The following is a 16,909-nucleotide window of genomic DNA, read 5'->3' as shown; positions in this document are numbered from 1 at the left end:
GATTTTAATGTCCAAATTCAGAGCGACCTTAATCCAAATATGTAGGCCTCCCAAAGGTCGGCCCACACCCTGGTGGACTGCCGGGATATGAAAGGTAGAATAACCAGGCTTATAAAGAGGGTCTAAACTCCAGGTCTCCTGGAACATGCAAATATCGTATTGGTAGACGAAGTCAAGCCAATCCGGGTTGGCCAGGTGTTTCTTAAGGCCTGCAATATTCCACGAAAGTATTTGGATTGTTCCCGAATTGGCCTTCCCACTATCTGGTATAGCATTAGTCAGGGGGACGGGGGAATAATTTTTAGGTAAGTGTCCCTTCCTTGAGCCATATGGGGGATGCTGAGTATAATGTACTAGGGGGCGTCAATCGATATCCTCTAATCCTCTAAGTGGGGAAAAATTAATGTGTTGTCTATATTTAATGAATGCTTAATTTGTAAAAAAAAATAGCACAAGATTCCATATTTTTTCATGGTAGGCTGCCGCCTTTGCAGCTGAATGTCACATTTGCATAATACACAGTCACATTGATTGAGCAATATTCCATATTACAATTTCTGTTTTCAATGTTGCAAGCAGATGCCATCAGGATTGGAAATTTAAGGGAAGATTTATCAAGATTTTGCGTTCCTGCAAAGTGATGTAAAACAATAGCAATGTCTTGATATGGTATTTACCTTCCAGTGCAAAACTTTTTTTTTCACTGGAAAGCTAGCCTTTGCACTTCTTTAAGTTAAGGGGGTGTTCCCAGGGTGGTACTTGGGTGTTCCCACGCCTTCACCCATGTTTTTGACACAAAGCCACATCTAACAAGATTGATAGTCCTGTCTTTGCGACAAAAAGCTAACGCCTCCTTGAAGCAGGCATTAAGTAGGAGAAATCTCTGCTCGGACAGTGCTATTAAAAAATCAGCACCCAAATATCAAGGCTGTGCACTCTTGAATTCACCCCAGGCCTCTTTAATCCACTCCCAGACACTGCTGCCCCTTTGTCTCCCTCTTGTCCGTCCCTGCTTTCTCCATTTGTGCCGGTTTTTCGGTCTTCCTCTTTCTTCTTTTTTCCGTTTGTGTGTTTTTAGATCTGCTACTCCTGTTCAATATCTGATGTAGAAAAATAAGTGCTGGTCTCCAAAAATTAGCGCTGCTGGGCCCCACAGTTTTCGGGATAAAAGTCACGTCATTTTTCAGAAAGCATAAATGAACCCTACGCTCTCATTTTCACAGGCACCTCTAAAGTCTAAAATACTTCCACATTCATCTGTTGCTTTCATGCAGTGTAGGAGGAGGTTGGCGGCATGCTCCCAGCAGAGGGGAGACAGAGTGGAGAGGAGGGCAGGGGGACTCAGGGGGATCCTGCTACATAGGTAATGTTTTGTAAAGGTAACCTTGCAAATGCTGGCCCATGTGGAGAAGTGGAGATTTGTTTAAATCCTGTTATTTTCTTTAAATGTAAAAAAATAACGTAATAACCAGCTCCTATTTGGGTTTACTTGTACTTCACGTCATTAAATATAATTTGTGTTGTCCCTGCATTGTCATATCTAGGACTGTAATATGGAACTGTAATATGGGAAACACATAGATGTGCTGTGTCCAATTATATTAGGGTCAAAACTTAAGAGTATACAGACATTAATGTTGTCTCAATCTAGGACCCTAAACACTTTATATTGTTATTACTGTTGATATTGCTCTGGACAGCACACTTAGAACCCTTATTTATCATGGATACATAATTGCAAATCTTCCTTTTAAACTGATTTCTGTGTTAATCTGTCATGTCTTGCACATGAAAGAAAAAAATATATTTTATCAGAATGTTGCATTGCAATGGATATAACTTGGAAAACTCATTGAATGTTTAAACGTACTTTACGGCTAAACATTACATGGATTATGTTGGGTACTTTATGGAACACAGAAACGGGTGTGGAGTTCTATAATATATCTATGCAAATAGGAAAAATGGCAACTTGCTTTTTGCCAACAATCTTGAGAGCGTGCGATCTAAGTTGTTTTTAAACTATGACTATTGATGGAAAAGCCCTTGGTGTTTAAATAGAGTGATTTCACACTAGGACTCTGTGGTCCAGCTGAAGGCAGAAATGCTGAAACTTGTCAGCCGTCTTTCCGAATAAAGAATCAACTACACCACCTTTGTGTGTCGCTCCTTCTTCTCTGTCATCTAACATTGAAGATGGTGGAGAGTTTATTTATATATTTAGCGAGACGCCCTCTCGTTCTGGAGTATCACGGAACACCTGCAATATATATATTTCAACCAAAGGTTGCAGGTGTTCCGTGATACTCCAGAACGAGAGGGCGTCTCGCTAAAGCCAGCACCCGCAAGCTGGCGACACATCACAACCAGTCTTTCTCCAGGTAAGGACAAAAAGCGCGAGACAGCTCCGGGATAAACTGCAACTGACTTTAATAATTACCAGCGCTCTGTGTACAAGAACCGATGAAATGCGAGGCAGACGCGTTTCGCTTAAATAGCTTCCTCAGTGCCCGTTTCAAAAGTTAAAACAATGTCCTGGGGGTCTGCTGGTATTTTAGCTGTTATTGTGGCCACTCCCAGTCAGGTGCTTACTTGCCCCGCCTCCACCTCCGAGGCTGCAGGACATCTCGCGCTCCACCCACCAGACCACTGCATCCTGGCAATTGAAGTCCTCCATGAGTGCCCATAAAGTGATGGGGCCTCTCAGGCAACAAGTGATGCCCCAAACCAGTTTGGATGGTGGCGTAGATATATATATATATATATATCTAATGGCGGTCGCCAGTAGATAGTTATAGTTAGGACCTATTATCCATAGGAAAATAATAACATTCTATTCCTAATAACTTTGGTGCCGGTTGACGAATCTTTGCAAAATTTTCAAAACTAATGGCCCGTTCCGGTCAGCTCCTATCCTGAAAGTTTGGGGGTGATTCGTCAAGCGGGGCCGAGAAAAAAGGGGGATACCAAAATGAGTTTTCCCCATCTTATTTCCCGTAGGAAATTTTAGACACAGCTACAGCCCGAACTGCTGAACGGAATTACACCAAATTTTGCAAAAAGGTAGCCCTTGGTTCAGAAAGCGCTCTTTTTTTTAAATGGTGTAAATACGTTCAGTAGTTCCTGAAAGATTCAAAAAATAGTGGTAAAAAAATTAATTTCCCATAGGAAACTTTCGACACGGTTATAGCAAAAACTGCTGAACGGAATTACACAAAATTTGGCAAAAAGGTACTGCTTGGCTCAGAAAGCGACCTTTCAAATAATGGTGTAAATCCGTTCAGTAGTTTTCCACGCCCGCCTGAAAGAGCTGGCGAGCACTTGCAATCTGCCAGATTAGCAGGACGAGGTGAGGGTATTGTTTATCCAGGGATGCGCATCTGTAAAACTTAGAGAACGCATTTTGCAGCAGCTCAGCATGTTGATGCGGGACATCCTTTCCGTAGGGCGGTCAAAAGAACTATCTAAAGCACGGGCAGCCCACAAGGTCACGGCAATGGACACGGCCATCAAGGAGATTTCGGTCAATGCCATTCACAAAGAGATCTGGAAAATCAGCCAGAGGCATCCAAACCCAAGCTGACAAGCCGATGTTTCTGCAAGAGTATCGGCTAATGTCTCTCTCTGGCACTGGCATTGCCTCTAGCCACCAGTGTCTGGATTGGGTGATAAAGGACACCATTCCCCACCACCCCCTTTGGGCAGACCACCCCAACCCTCCAAACCGTTCTGCCTCCTGATGATCAAGCAACAGCGAGTACGCCTCATGCCGGCGGGGCACCAGGTATCGCACCATTCACCCAGGAGACAAGGTGCTTGTTAAGGACCGACTCTCAGGAGGCAAATTCTGCCTGCCATTCAGAGCAACACCATGGACTGTCACAGCAATCAAAGACACTATGATTACCGCTAGAAAAGGAGTGGAAGCCATCACCCGGAACGTCTCCCTCTTCAAGAGGGCGCTGAGGTTCTGTAATCTGAGGTTCTGTAATTCTCAAGTCTGACTCCATTTTGTTCTGTGCCACCATTTTGTGTTGCCCTCACGTAGGCCTGTGAAGGTAGCCTGGCGAATAAAGTGGCCTGGCCTTCTTAGTTCATGTATACATTAACTAGGTTTCTTTTTGACTGAAATGAACTGTAAGAAACTGACCTCTGCACCTGAAACTGACCCCGCAAAGCCAATTTCCCTGATCGATCTTTGTCTGAGATTGCCAATCAATGTTCAGGACATCATTAACTTTTAGTTTCCTTGCACATGCCTTATCTTGTTTAGCATCTGTTACCGTTTCTTTTTTTATGTTTCTTCATGACATGGGTTATGCTTTCAATTATAGGTTTGTCCGGCTTGTGGAGATTGAATTTGGGACATTCCTAATAATTAACTTTTGGGTTGGGATACTGTAAATTGAGTTTTTGTTATGTGACACTTTGTTTGAAAATGTACCTTATTGGCTAGAATTTTGTGCAGTGGGTGTACATTTATAATGTGAATATTGGGTATAAAAGGAGACGTCTCGCCTTAGTAAAATGAGCAGTCTCCTGAGAATTTACACCGTGATGTATTTCTAGGATCACTGTTACTAGCTGCAGCTAATAAACTTGGTCTCTGATGCCATCCAGAAGTATTCCGTGTCTCTCTATACCAAGACAGGTGAACTCGAAGATCTTAGGCATGCCCCTGATGCTGCTGGGTTAAACCCCGGTTCTTCAACTGGCGCCCAACGTGGGGCGACTTCAGCGGTACTGGTCCAAGCCCGAAGATTGTGAGGAGCCCCGTGAGGAAATTCTGGAGGACGGCCGCCACTTCATCGACCCCAGCATGTCGACGTGGACCGAAGGTTTTTTTCTGCGAGGCTTCCCCTTTCCTACGGCTGCGAAGGACTGCTGCCCTGACTGTCGCCCTGTCTTGGACCCTCTTTTGATGATTTGTAAGGCGAGACATTAGACGGTCTTCTGGTGGCGTGACAGACATTTTGGTTAAGTATAAGTAGGTCGCTCCCACGACTTTGTTTTGTTTCTTGGTTTTGATTCGGCCATTGCAATAGTCGAAGCCGGGGGGTTCGTATATTTGCGAGTGTATCATTTTTGATAACCCCTTGAAGTTTGAAGCAAGACTAGTGAGCTAAAAGATGCCTGGTTTTAGCAAATTTAGGAAATGGTTTTGTTATAGTTGTAATAGGGATTCCCGATTGGAGGACTCGTGTCCGATACCTCCGGTTGGAACTCCAACTTATGAGCTCTATTCAAAGCATGGTGTAGGTCCCATTACCTTTAATGAAGTATGGGTCCGTTATACAAGGAAAGATGGTGTTTTACGATGGCCCCAACATGGTAGTTTTGAATCAGATGTTTTAGATAACCTAGAAGTTGCGCTATTTAAGAAGAAAGCCCGGCCGGCGATGTTTGACTCTTTCCGCCTTTGGCGTAAGGAAGCCAAACAGCAAGAAATTAAGCAAGCTAAGAGAGATAGGAAGGAAAGGAATATATCGGTAATGCAAGCTGCTAGGTAGTTTAAGGAAGATGAAGAAGATCGTCCGATTGAAGTGTCAGATAGACAACATTGCATGGCCATTGACAAATGTTACCCGGCTTTGCCACCTCCCCTTTCAAATGTGACTATAGACCCTGAAAAGGATCCTTTGATGTCACATTTACTGAGATTACCACCCCCTTATGTGCAGGGTGCTACTGCACCTCCGTTACCTCCAGTTGTTGTACCCCTTGTTGTCGTTCAACCCCCTGTTGTTGTTCAGCCACCCATTGCTTCACAGGTGGTTCTTCCTCCCCCGGCGCAGCCCCCTCCAGAGCCGCCAGCCTTGCCACCAGCCTTGCCTCAAACTCCTTTGCCTTACACTCCTTTATCTTTGAATTCTCTTATTTCTGTCCCTACGTCTCTGTCACCTCAAAACACTTTGTCGCCTGTCCTCATGTCAACTTCTTCTCCTTCTGCTCGGCAACGAATGACTGAGACTGTCACTAGTCTTTTGTCTCCTTTCTTTGGGTCACTGAATATGACCCCTGTTTCTGAACGTAAGCAGAGACGTAGTCAGCTCCCTGGTCCCGAAGAGCGGGCAGTGTTAGATCTCCTTGCTCGTAGATGGGTTTCGAATACATCAAAGTACAGTCCACAAGTGGTTATGGATATCTTCCTACAGTGGGAGGCACCAAAACAAAGGTATGTTTTTGATGTCATGTGTACCTTCCTTCGTCAGGAGTGGGAAGATAATGAGTTGGGTTCAATTCCACTGGAATTGCTTAATGTTCAGTCTTAATTTGCTAAAGCGACGATAGTGGGTTCCGATGTTGAGGAAGCGGTAGAGACACTACTCACTTTTAGGTCTTGACTTCCACCTCAATCATTGTTCGAACCTGACCCTTCTATTAGGAGAAAAGTGAAGCAGTATCCTATGAGAGAGGTTCCCCCTGTATGGAGAGAGGCAGTTGTGGCTGATGCCGCTCATGGTATTGCGACTGCACCGGCTCATTTTCAGCGAGTGTGGGTGCATGTCCCTTGGAAGAGAGCTGAGGTCCTGGCTCTTAAGCAGACTTTGCATGACCCCCGTAAAAATCCTGCTGGGTATTATAAGGAGTTGTCTCAGACAGTTGATGCGTGTGTTATGAATTTAGCTGACATAGATATGTTGATGGGTAATGTAGTTCCTCAACCCTTGTGGGCGAAGATCCGTCACGAGGATCACGCGCCAGAGTTAGGAGATACGTGGGTTAATATTACTGCTGCAGATGGACGGCAGGTAGGAGGTGCCAAACCTGAACCCTTAGTTGCAGAACTACCTGGTAGGATTATTAATTTAATGAAAACTATGATGCCTCCCCTGCGGGTGAATTGGGACAAGTTAGCAGCATGCAAACAAAAGAAAGACGAGAGTGTGTCTGATTTCTTCACTAGGTTTGTGGAAACATTCATTGATCATAGTGGTCAGGATATGAGTACAGAAGGTGGTCAGAGGTTGTTTGTAGATAAATTTGTTTTTAATTTACTTCCTGAACTTTCTAATAAGTTAAAGGACTCTGAGAGTTCATGGGATGTTTCTTCTTCGGCTCAGATATTGGCTACTGCACAATACTATGAGAATAGAGATAAAGATGAGAAGGATAAAGTAGAGAAGAAGACTAGAGAATTAAAAACGAAAGTTCTTCTGCAGCAGGCTTATCCGCCTCGCCCTAATCAGCGTCAGTTTCAGCAACCTTCCCAGTTTCAGCAACCCCACAGTTTCGGAAACTGTTGCAGAAGCCTGAGTCTTTTGCTTCGCGACTCCCGCTAGGCCCTAATCAGTGTGCTTATTGTAAAGAAGGTCATTTCAAGAATAGTTGCCCGATCTTGCTACAGCGTGCGAATGGTATGTCTGGTCTGAGAGGTCGTGGTGGTTTCCAAAAAGTACCTGGGGGTAGGGGACATGGTACGTTTCCCCAGAATGAACGTTCCTTTTCCCCTCAGAATTCTATGAATTATTTTGACCAACAGAATGTTCCGACCGTCCAGTCTGCTCAGTACTACACTGATGATTATTATGTTGGAAGTGAGAGTGCTGGTTTTAATGATAGTTAGGACAGTCATGGACAAAGGGAGGGAGTAGTGTCAGTTCCAGTAGACCAGAGTGGACCTTATGTTGAAGTGATTACATCAGGTGTGGCAGAACCTTTTCTTTTGGATACTGGTGCAGCAAAGAGTTCTATCATGCACTCTAAACTCCCCGGCGCACCTTTGTCTGGCTTGACCAATGTTTCAGTAGGATTTTCTGGCGTCCCAGTTCGTAATCCGGTTTCTTGTCCTTTGCCCCTTTCTATTGGTCCCTGTGAATTGGAGGCTCCCCTTATTCTAACGACGGGCTGTGGCGAGAATCTGTTGGGTTTGGACTTGTTGAAAAGATTGCATGCGACATTACATTGTTCTCCTTTGGGAATACATCTTACGGTGGGTAAGAAAGTGATTTCCCCGATGTATCTGTCTAAGGATCGCCTTCCACTGGAACTGCGTTCTCTCCCTGATACACTTTGGGCTACAGGTCCCAATGATGTTGGTCTCTTGCAGATTCCACCCTACGTTGTTACCCTTAAATTGAATGCTAAATTACCTCGCATTCCCCAGTACAAAATTTCCAGTGATGGTGAAAGAGCTCTTTTAGCGATTGTCTATGATTTGGTTGAGAAAGGTGTGGTTGAAGAAACGAGAGGTAATGTGTATAACAGTCCTGTTCTGCCTGTCCTTAAGCGTACTGACTCTTCTCAGCCACCTGTGTATCGGTTTGTGATCGACCTTCGAGAGGTCAATAAGATCGTTGTGCCACAGTTTCCTGTTGTCCTGGACATTACTGCTTTATTGACTATGATCCCTGCCTCAGCTGCTTGGTTTTCTGTTCTTGATCTGAAGAACGCTTTCTTCAGTATTCCGATTGCTGAGGAAAGTAGGGATATTTTTGGCTTCTCTTTAGGAGGCCGCAGTTTCCGGTTTAAGCGCGCTCCTCAAGGTTATTGTGAGAGTCCCTCCATTTACAGTCAGGCTTTGAAAACTCAGCTTGATACTCTTGCATTGCCTTCTGGTGTTACTCTTATCCAGTATGTTGATGATCTGTTGGTTGCTGCTGATGATGAAAAGATTTGTGAAGAAGTCACTCTTTCTTTGTTGCGACACCTGTCTGACCTTCATCATAAAGTGTCACCTTCGAAGTTGCAGTATTGCCGCCAAGAAGTGACCTACTTAGGTCATCTCTTGTCGAAGGAGGGAAGGCGATTGACCCCAGAGTGTATTCAAGCGATTGCCCAAATGACTGTGCCATGTACACAGAGAGAGGTGCGTGCCTTCTTAGGTATCACCTCGTATTGTAGACAGTGGATTCCGAATTTTTCTTTGCTAGCGAAACCTTTGTTGGCACTTACTCTTAAGGACACACCACACCCTCTTCCTTGGTCTGACAAATGTCAGAAGAGTTTTTCCGAATTGCGTGATGCATTGTGTTCTGCTCCGGTGTTGGGTACCCCCGACTACAGTAAACCTTTTACACTTTATGTACACGAGAGAGAAGGTTGTGCGTTGTCAGTGTTGACGCAACAATTTGGAGACAAGCAGCGCCCATGTGCATATTTTTCAGCTACTTTAGATCCGGTAGCTAGGGCGTTGCCTAGTTGTCTAAGAGCTACAGCGGCAGCGGCTGTTTCTATCTGACAGTCTGCTGGTTTGGTATTAGATATTACATTGATTGTGATGGTCCCACATGCAGTGGATACCCTATTGAATAGAACGAAGACTCAACATCTTACCAGTGCGCGTTTGTCAGGTTATGAGTTGACGCTTTTGGCTAGCCATGTGCACATCAAGCGGTGCAACACATTGAATCCAGCTACATTGTTGCCGATTTTTGTAGAGACAGATGCTCAGGAACAGCATGACTGTTTTCTCCGGACAGAGGAGGAAACGAAGGGTAGAGTTGATCTGAAAGATACTCCTCTTTCGAATCCTGATGGTACCCTATGGGTAGATGGTTCGTGCTTTAAGCTTCCGAATGGAGAGACGACTGCAGCATATGCTGTCACAACTTTGCACACGATTGTTGAAACAGCACGTATTGCACAGAATTCAGCGAAAGCAGCGGAGTTGATAGCATTGACTAGAGCGTGTGTGTTGTCAAAAGGAAAGAGAGTAAATGTTTATACTGATAGCCAATACGCATTTGTCGTGGCTCACAGTTTTGGTCGCTTGTGGAAAGAGAGAGGATTTCTTACTTCCCATGGTACGAAAATTCAGCATGGACAATTAGTGAGTGAACTTCTTGAATCACTTACTTTGCCGACCCAAATTGCGATAGTGAAGTGTAGTGCGCATAAGAAGGTTACGGAGGATGTGGGTCAAGGGAATGCGTTTGCAGATGAAGTAGCGAGAGGAACGGCGAAAGATGTGACGAGTCGGATGTATGTTGCAGGTCCTGCCAGATGGGTTGTGGAAGGAGGAATGTGTGAAGATACAACAGAAAGTGTGAAGATGATTCAGGCAGAAGCTACTGAGAAAGAATTGAGTATGTGGAGAGAGAGTACGGGAATGTTGGATTCAACAGGCTGTTGGGTTGAGTTGTCAGAGCACCAGCGATGGTTGTTGCCGGATGTATATGTGCTTCCGGTGGTTACTATGGCTCATGGGTTGGCTCAAATTAGTTCAAAAGGGATATGTAAGTTGTTGGCTCCGGTATGGCAGAATGGTGGAACTCCTAATTTTGCTGAGAATTTGGTTAAACACTGCATGATTTGCTTGATGCATAATCCTGGAAAGGGAACCCCAACTCCAGCGGGTCATTTTGGTCCTCCAAAGTATCCGTTCGAGGTGCTGCAGATAGACTATATTCATATGGAAAGATGCAATAACTTGAAGTATGTCCTTGTGGTTGTTTGTGCCTTTTCCAGATGGATAGAGGCCTACTCCCTAAAGGATAATACTGCCTTGTCTACAGCCAAGGTTTTGATCAAAGAATTCTTTGCCAGATATGGCTTGTCGAGGATGGTATGGAGTGATAATGGAAGTGAATTTGTGGGTCAGATTATGAAGAAAGTATGTGCGGGTCTGGGTATTAAACTGAAATTTCACGCTGCGAATCACCCCCAGTCAGCAGGCCTGGTCGAGTGCTATAATGGCACTCTGAAGCTGAAGTTGGCCAAGGTGCAAGCGAGCTCTGGTCTTACATGGCCTGATGCCTTACCATTGGCACTTTTGTCCACGAGAACAACAGTACATTCTCGCGTGGGACTTAGCCCATATTGTTTTTGGATGCCCGGCGAATGTCTGGGGTGTGCCGAGGCCTAAGAAGTACAGTGATATTGAGTACCCTATGTTGGTTGACTACTTACATGATTTGACTGCTAAATTGCATATTCTTCACCAACAGGTCCATGACACTTTGCCTTCAGTTTCTGTAGACGCAGGCCACACGATTCAACCTGGCGACTGGGTTCTAACCAAGAATTTCCACAGGTCAAAGAACTTGGAACCAAGATGGACCGGTCCATACCAAGTCCTGTTATCAACTCGGACTGCTATTAAGGTGTTCGGCAAGAAAAACTGGGTACATGGTACCCATTGTAAGAAGATACCTTTGCCCTTACCGTACGATAAGTGGGTCCGGGAAGGTGTTGCCGATTCCGAGAGTGAAAGGGTTCCGAGATTTGTACCTTTTAGTGATGCACATCTGGAATGGACTCAGTCAGAACGTACGGATGATAAAGTCTTGCAAGAAGCTGTGCCGCCGTGTTTGAGACATGATACTACGCACCCAGAGACACTCTTTCAGGATCAAACTGTACCTGGTAAAGAACGCTACAACTTAAGGTCTAAAAAGGACAAATAAAATTTGAATTTTTTTGTGAATTACACTCTTTCAGACAAGAGACTATTTTTCTTTTTCTTTTTCGAACCACCATCCGGGTTCAGCTGCAGGGTCGCGCTATAAGAACTTAAGGGGTGGCCCGCGTATTGACGAAAGGTCTGCGGTTCTAGGGACGTCTAGGACGCCTGGACGCACACTTGAGTGAAGAAGGAAAATTGCCCCGAGCAGCACGTTAGAGGATGGAGTCTGTTGTAACTGAAAGAGATGTTGAGAGAATAGATCTTAAGATAAGATTTTGTACATTGATACATAGCAAATGTTTTATAATGTTGTGCTTTTTGATGTTTTTAAGTATCACATTAGCTTGTGTGGGTTGGACTGTCTATGTTACACAACAGACATCTGCACCCACCTCCCAACCTATGCTTTCTTTCACTACTGTTTCTTTGCACCAGTTTTATACGTTGCCTGAACATGAACAGACAAGGAGATCAGAATTTGTCAACAACTTGTTTATACAGTTGTTGAATCAGCATCAGTTAGTAGTAAATACCACTAATTGTTGGGTTTGTGGTCTTATGCCTCATACGACAGATAAAGGTATGCCATATTTGGTTTTGCCTTTTTCTTTTAATGGGTCTGTGTGGGCTTTTTTCAGACCATGTTTATCTATGCAAATGAGGTACGCCCCTTACGTTCCCTTAAAGATAACTCAAGCAATAGTGCCTTAATAAGGGGAATAGTAGCTATGATCCGAGATATTGATGCATATAATGCTATCCCCAAGGATGAGGTGCAGGTTTACGTTGGTTGGAACGTGACTGGATATAGTACCAGTTTGACAGAGAAGGAGAGACGAAAAAGGTCTCCCCCTATTTGGATTGTACCCCACCGAGGCCACTTTTGTTTTCAAGGTAATGGTCGGAATCTGAAAGCTCAGCGAGGTAAGAGTGTGTGTGCTCAAACCTCTGTCTATTCATCTCGGACTTCTCCACCGTTTGTGCCAGCTAAAGGCACATATTTTGCTTGTCATGACAGAGCCTACACATGGTTGCCACCTGATTTTTCAGGAACGTGTTATGTGGCGTTTCTACTTTCCCTACATACACTACTGCTTCAGAGTATCATAGAACGAGATATGGTAGAGGTGTCTTCAATAAGGAAGATACCGCAGCACACGAAGTAGGAGATTTCTTCAAGGGCTTCTTGCCCTTTTGGGGTCCTATGATCAATAGTAGGCATATTCGACAGCTTGTTCGCGTTGTTGAAGCTACTATTAATGAGACAGCAGGTGCTCTTAGTAATGTTACAGCTGAGCTTCAAGCGGACCGTCTTATGACTTTGCTGAACCGACTGGTATTAGACATCATACTTGCAGATCGAGGAGGAGTATGTAAATTGATTGGATCCAGTTGCTGTGTTTACATACCAGATAATGCCCCTACAGTGTACCAAGCCATCTCTAGGTTGTATAAAATCTCTGAGTCTATCCATGTAGACGAAGGAGACTGGTCATTGACGGGATGGTTTTGGGGACTGCTGTCCAAATGGGGATGGAAGATTTTGACATTCCTTGGTATGGTTTTAACCATCCTTTTCTCTTGTTGTCTTTGCATCCAGTGTGGTCCCGCCATTTGTAGTCTTTGTGCTACTATGTGTGTTCGGAGACCTGTCCCGAGAGAAGTAGAGAATAATAAGATGATGCTACAGAAACACCTTGATGACCTAATGAATATCGACATAGACCTAGATTCAGATTAACATGAGTCTTAGGTTATTGCCTACGTAATGTTAAAAGGAGGGTCTGAGGTTCTGTAATTCTCGAGTCTGACTCCATTTTGTTCTGTGCCACCATTTTGTGTTGCCCTCACGTAGGCCTGTGAAGGTAGCCTGGCGAATAAAGTGGCCTGGCCTTCTTAGTTCATGTATACATTAACTAGGTTTCTTTTTGACTCTGAAATGAACTGTAAGAAACTGACCTCTGCACCTGAAACTGACCCCGCAAAGCCAATTTCCCTGATCGATCTTTGTCTGAGATTGCCAATCAATGTTCAGGACATCGTTAACTTTTAGTTTCCTTGCACATGCCTTATCTTGTTCAGCATCTGTTACCGTTTCTTTTTTTATGTTTCTTCATTACATGGGTTATGCTTTCAATTATAGGTTTGTCCGGCTTGTGGAGATTGAATTTGGGACATTCCTAATAATTAACTTTTGGGTTGGGATACTGTAAATTGAGTTTTTGTTATGTGACACTTTGTTTGAAAATGTACCTTATTGGCTAGAATTTTGTGCAGTGGGTGTACATTTATAATGTGAATATTGGGTATAAAAGGAGACGTCTCGCCTTAGTAACATGAGCAGTCTCCTGAGAATTTGCACCGTGATGTATCTCTAGGATCACTGTTACTAGCTGCAGCTAATAAACTTGGTCTCTGATGCCATCCAGAAGTATTCCGTGTCTCTGTATACCAAGACAGGTGAACTCGAAGATCTTAGGCATGTCCCTGACGCCGCTGGGTTAAACCCCGGTTCTTCAGCGCCAATGCGGCGCGATAGTGACCTCTCAGACCATGACTCTATGGAAGATACCCCTCAGGGTAGCCCGAAAACCCTAGAAAGAGCAGCCGAGAAGAGACAAGGTGGCACACCGCCTTCAGCAATGCCAGTTCTTATGCTGCCATCCACTGGGCAAAACCCCTGCCCCATGAGATACCCTGAGACAGGGTAAGCTGCCCAAGCACCAACTCAAAGGGGAGGCCTGGGACGATATCATGTGAGTTCCAACCCAACCCCAATGGTTTGCAGACTTTGCAGCTGACTAAAGGGGGGAGCCAGTGCAGCTATTCCAGGGGTTGAACAGTCCCCTCCATCCTCTGTCAAGTGTATGCTGTTCAGTGACACTACTTGATGAATGTTCTGCCTTGTTGACTTTCTACTACCCTATGATAAGGGAGGGATGTGATGCTGCAGCCTGTTAGGACACCACCACTTAGGACGCCCCCGCCGGGGAAGGTGGGGGAGGAGGGGGGGGGAGTTTCCCCCCATGAGCTTCTATACTATTGTTGAGCCTGGCGTCCTGCGTCGGGCATTTAACAAATGGAACCCCTCTTGGCAGGTAGTTTCAGTTTCTGGTTCCCGTCTCTTTATTGTGGCAAGCGCACGCGCCGCACCGCACCGCCCTGCCATTGTGCATCTTTCTGCTGATTTGCTATCTGCCTATGCCCATGCCAGCACGACGGAACGGAGACCCCCACCGACCGTAAAGCGGACACGGTGTACCAGTGCGAATGTGTAATTAACAATCACCTGGCAGGCGTAACAAGGAAACATTTCAACCGGATATTCTTTGCCAGTTCTCAGCTCCCACAAACTCCAGGAGCATCCATTATCCATTATGCGTCTATATGCGCGCGCTTCTGTGTTTGCAGTTTTTCACAAGGGCAGATGTTTGCAAAGACATTCCTTAAACAGAAGGCGCGCGACAAGGGTGTCGGGGCACCTGCCAGCTCGCGTGCTTTCTGACACTCCGGATCTTTACAGTGAAGCTGCCAATGAGGCATGGCAGATTCATTTGTAACCTGTGTCTGTTTTTGGGCTACAGACGATGCGCGCGGGCGTTACGCATACAAATGTACCGAGCATCATTGCCAACCCGCTAATCGAAGAGTGGGGGCCTCAGCAGCAGTGAGGGAGACGGAATCTACTAATTCCAACACAGTCCCTAACCTCTGGGGGTTCCTTCAGCCCGCATGGAGGCCTGCTGGGAGGGTTTGCAGACACTTGACTTGTGTCTATAGAAAGTGAAGGACGCAGAGTCTAAAGCTGGGGCAATCACATCTGACGTGTGACTTGATCTTTCTGACCCTGTCTGCCGTTTACAGACACCAGGCACTTCAATGTTTGACTTCTAACCAGCCCGCTTCCGAGAGCCATCAAACTCTACCAAGAAAGGCAGAAGTCTGGGTTTACCAACCAGTGCCTTTGCAGATCGCAGCTTCACCCACATTGCCCTGGTGGTCCTGCTGCAGTCCACGGGGTGCCGCCCACAGAGGCTTCTTTGGTTTAATTTTCAGGGCATTTGTGTAGCGGAGCCCTAGACACCGGGCCCAGAGGGTGCTGTGCATGGCACACGGAACCAGGCGGCGATCTGCGACCGAAGTGCTGTGAAGGTCTCATCCAGACGACCAAAGGTTTTCTGTAATAGCCTAAGAATGGTGGACTGTGCAGCCAAGCGCTACATTACAATTTATCGTAAGAAGAGGGTATTTTTACCAGGGCAGAGGAATACACAGCACAATCATTCCATCTAGGTTAGTCGCAGCTGTTGGGAGAGGGCACCGGCCTCTGTGGGACACACAGTAAGGGGTGACACCTCAGCAGCAGTACCAGACAGTCGACGATCTTTTGGGGACACAAGCTGGTTTCCGGCACTGGAACAGGGCAAGTTAACTTTCAGGTAATTCTAGAAATGGCTGAGGGTGGACGATCAGGTTTTCCTCAGTAGACTGCCCATTGGGGCTTCCTGTTAATTCCCATCCAGTAAAGTTATAAACCTTAGGAGGGCAGAAACCCCAGAAAGAGCAGACGCTCATCCCTGCAATATTCCAGCCACATCCTCAAGGCCTTCCAAGCAGCCCGGGCGGCCGCTTGTCTTTTCATCATCAGATTTAAGATGATAACAGAGACTGATTTGCGTGGTGAACTATAATTAAACCGCAGGTGCTACGTCCCCTTGGAATGTCTGTCTTACACCTCAGTCCAAGTGGAAATGCCATCTGTAAATGGTTTCTCTTGGATCAAATTCCACCTGATGAGTTACTCGGACTGTATATGACTGGCAGAAAAAAACACGCAAAGTCTTACTGATTAAAAACCAAGGGCCACCTTTACATATAAGTTTGTTTTGAACCCCATAATGGCTATTTCCATGTTGCTGTTTGGAACCCAAGCACCTTGACGCACCTATCTGCCTGCATCAAGGAGCCGTCTATGTGTTTCATTCATTCATAGTAGGCGCCAGAACCCAGCATTAAAGTACTTTAGATTTGTGTGTTAAGGTGGGACTCAACTAATCGTTATCAAACACCAACTTTTTCTCTTTATCACCTAGGCACGAGAAATAGGAACCAGTGTCACATTCTCTCTTACTGTAAACTGCTGTTTTCCCAAATTCTAGTCTACTGTATCCCTAGTAGCATCATTGGCTCAACGAGCGTGCAGTGGGCCCTAATGCAAGGATGGAAAATAGGCCCGCACGACACATGTGGATAATCATAGTCAGTCACAATTGGGGGTCCAGTGGGTCCCGGTGCCACTGCACCTGCTGCACCAATGATAGGTACGACCCTGGGTAGCATAAGGGAAACTGTGCACTCACATAAGACTTATGTAGGTCTTTCTTTTGATTGACACAAAGAGCACCTTTCTAACATCACCGAAATAGGACCATCCTGTATAGGTTCCTTGCGGAGGTTCTCTGTTCAGTAGTTTTCAGTAATAACCGTAGGCTCCTGAACACTTCACTGTGCAGTGCACTAAAGTACCCTTTTATAAAGAAAAGACCCGACTTTTTTGTAAAT

Source organism: Triturus cristatus, chromosome 7, assembly GCF_964204655.1.
Source record: "Triturus cristatus chromosome 7, aTriCri1.1, whole genome shotgun sequence".
Classification (NCBI taxonomy): domain Eukaryota; kingdom Metazoa; phylum Chordata; class Amphibia; order Caudata; family Salamandridae; genus Triturus; species Triturus cristatus.
The sequence above is the reverse complement of the archived record's forward strand: the minus strand, read 5'-3'. Positions refer to the sequence as shown.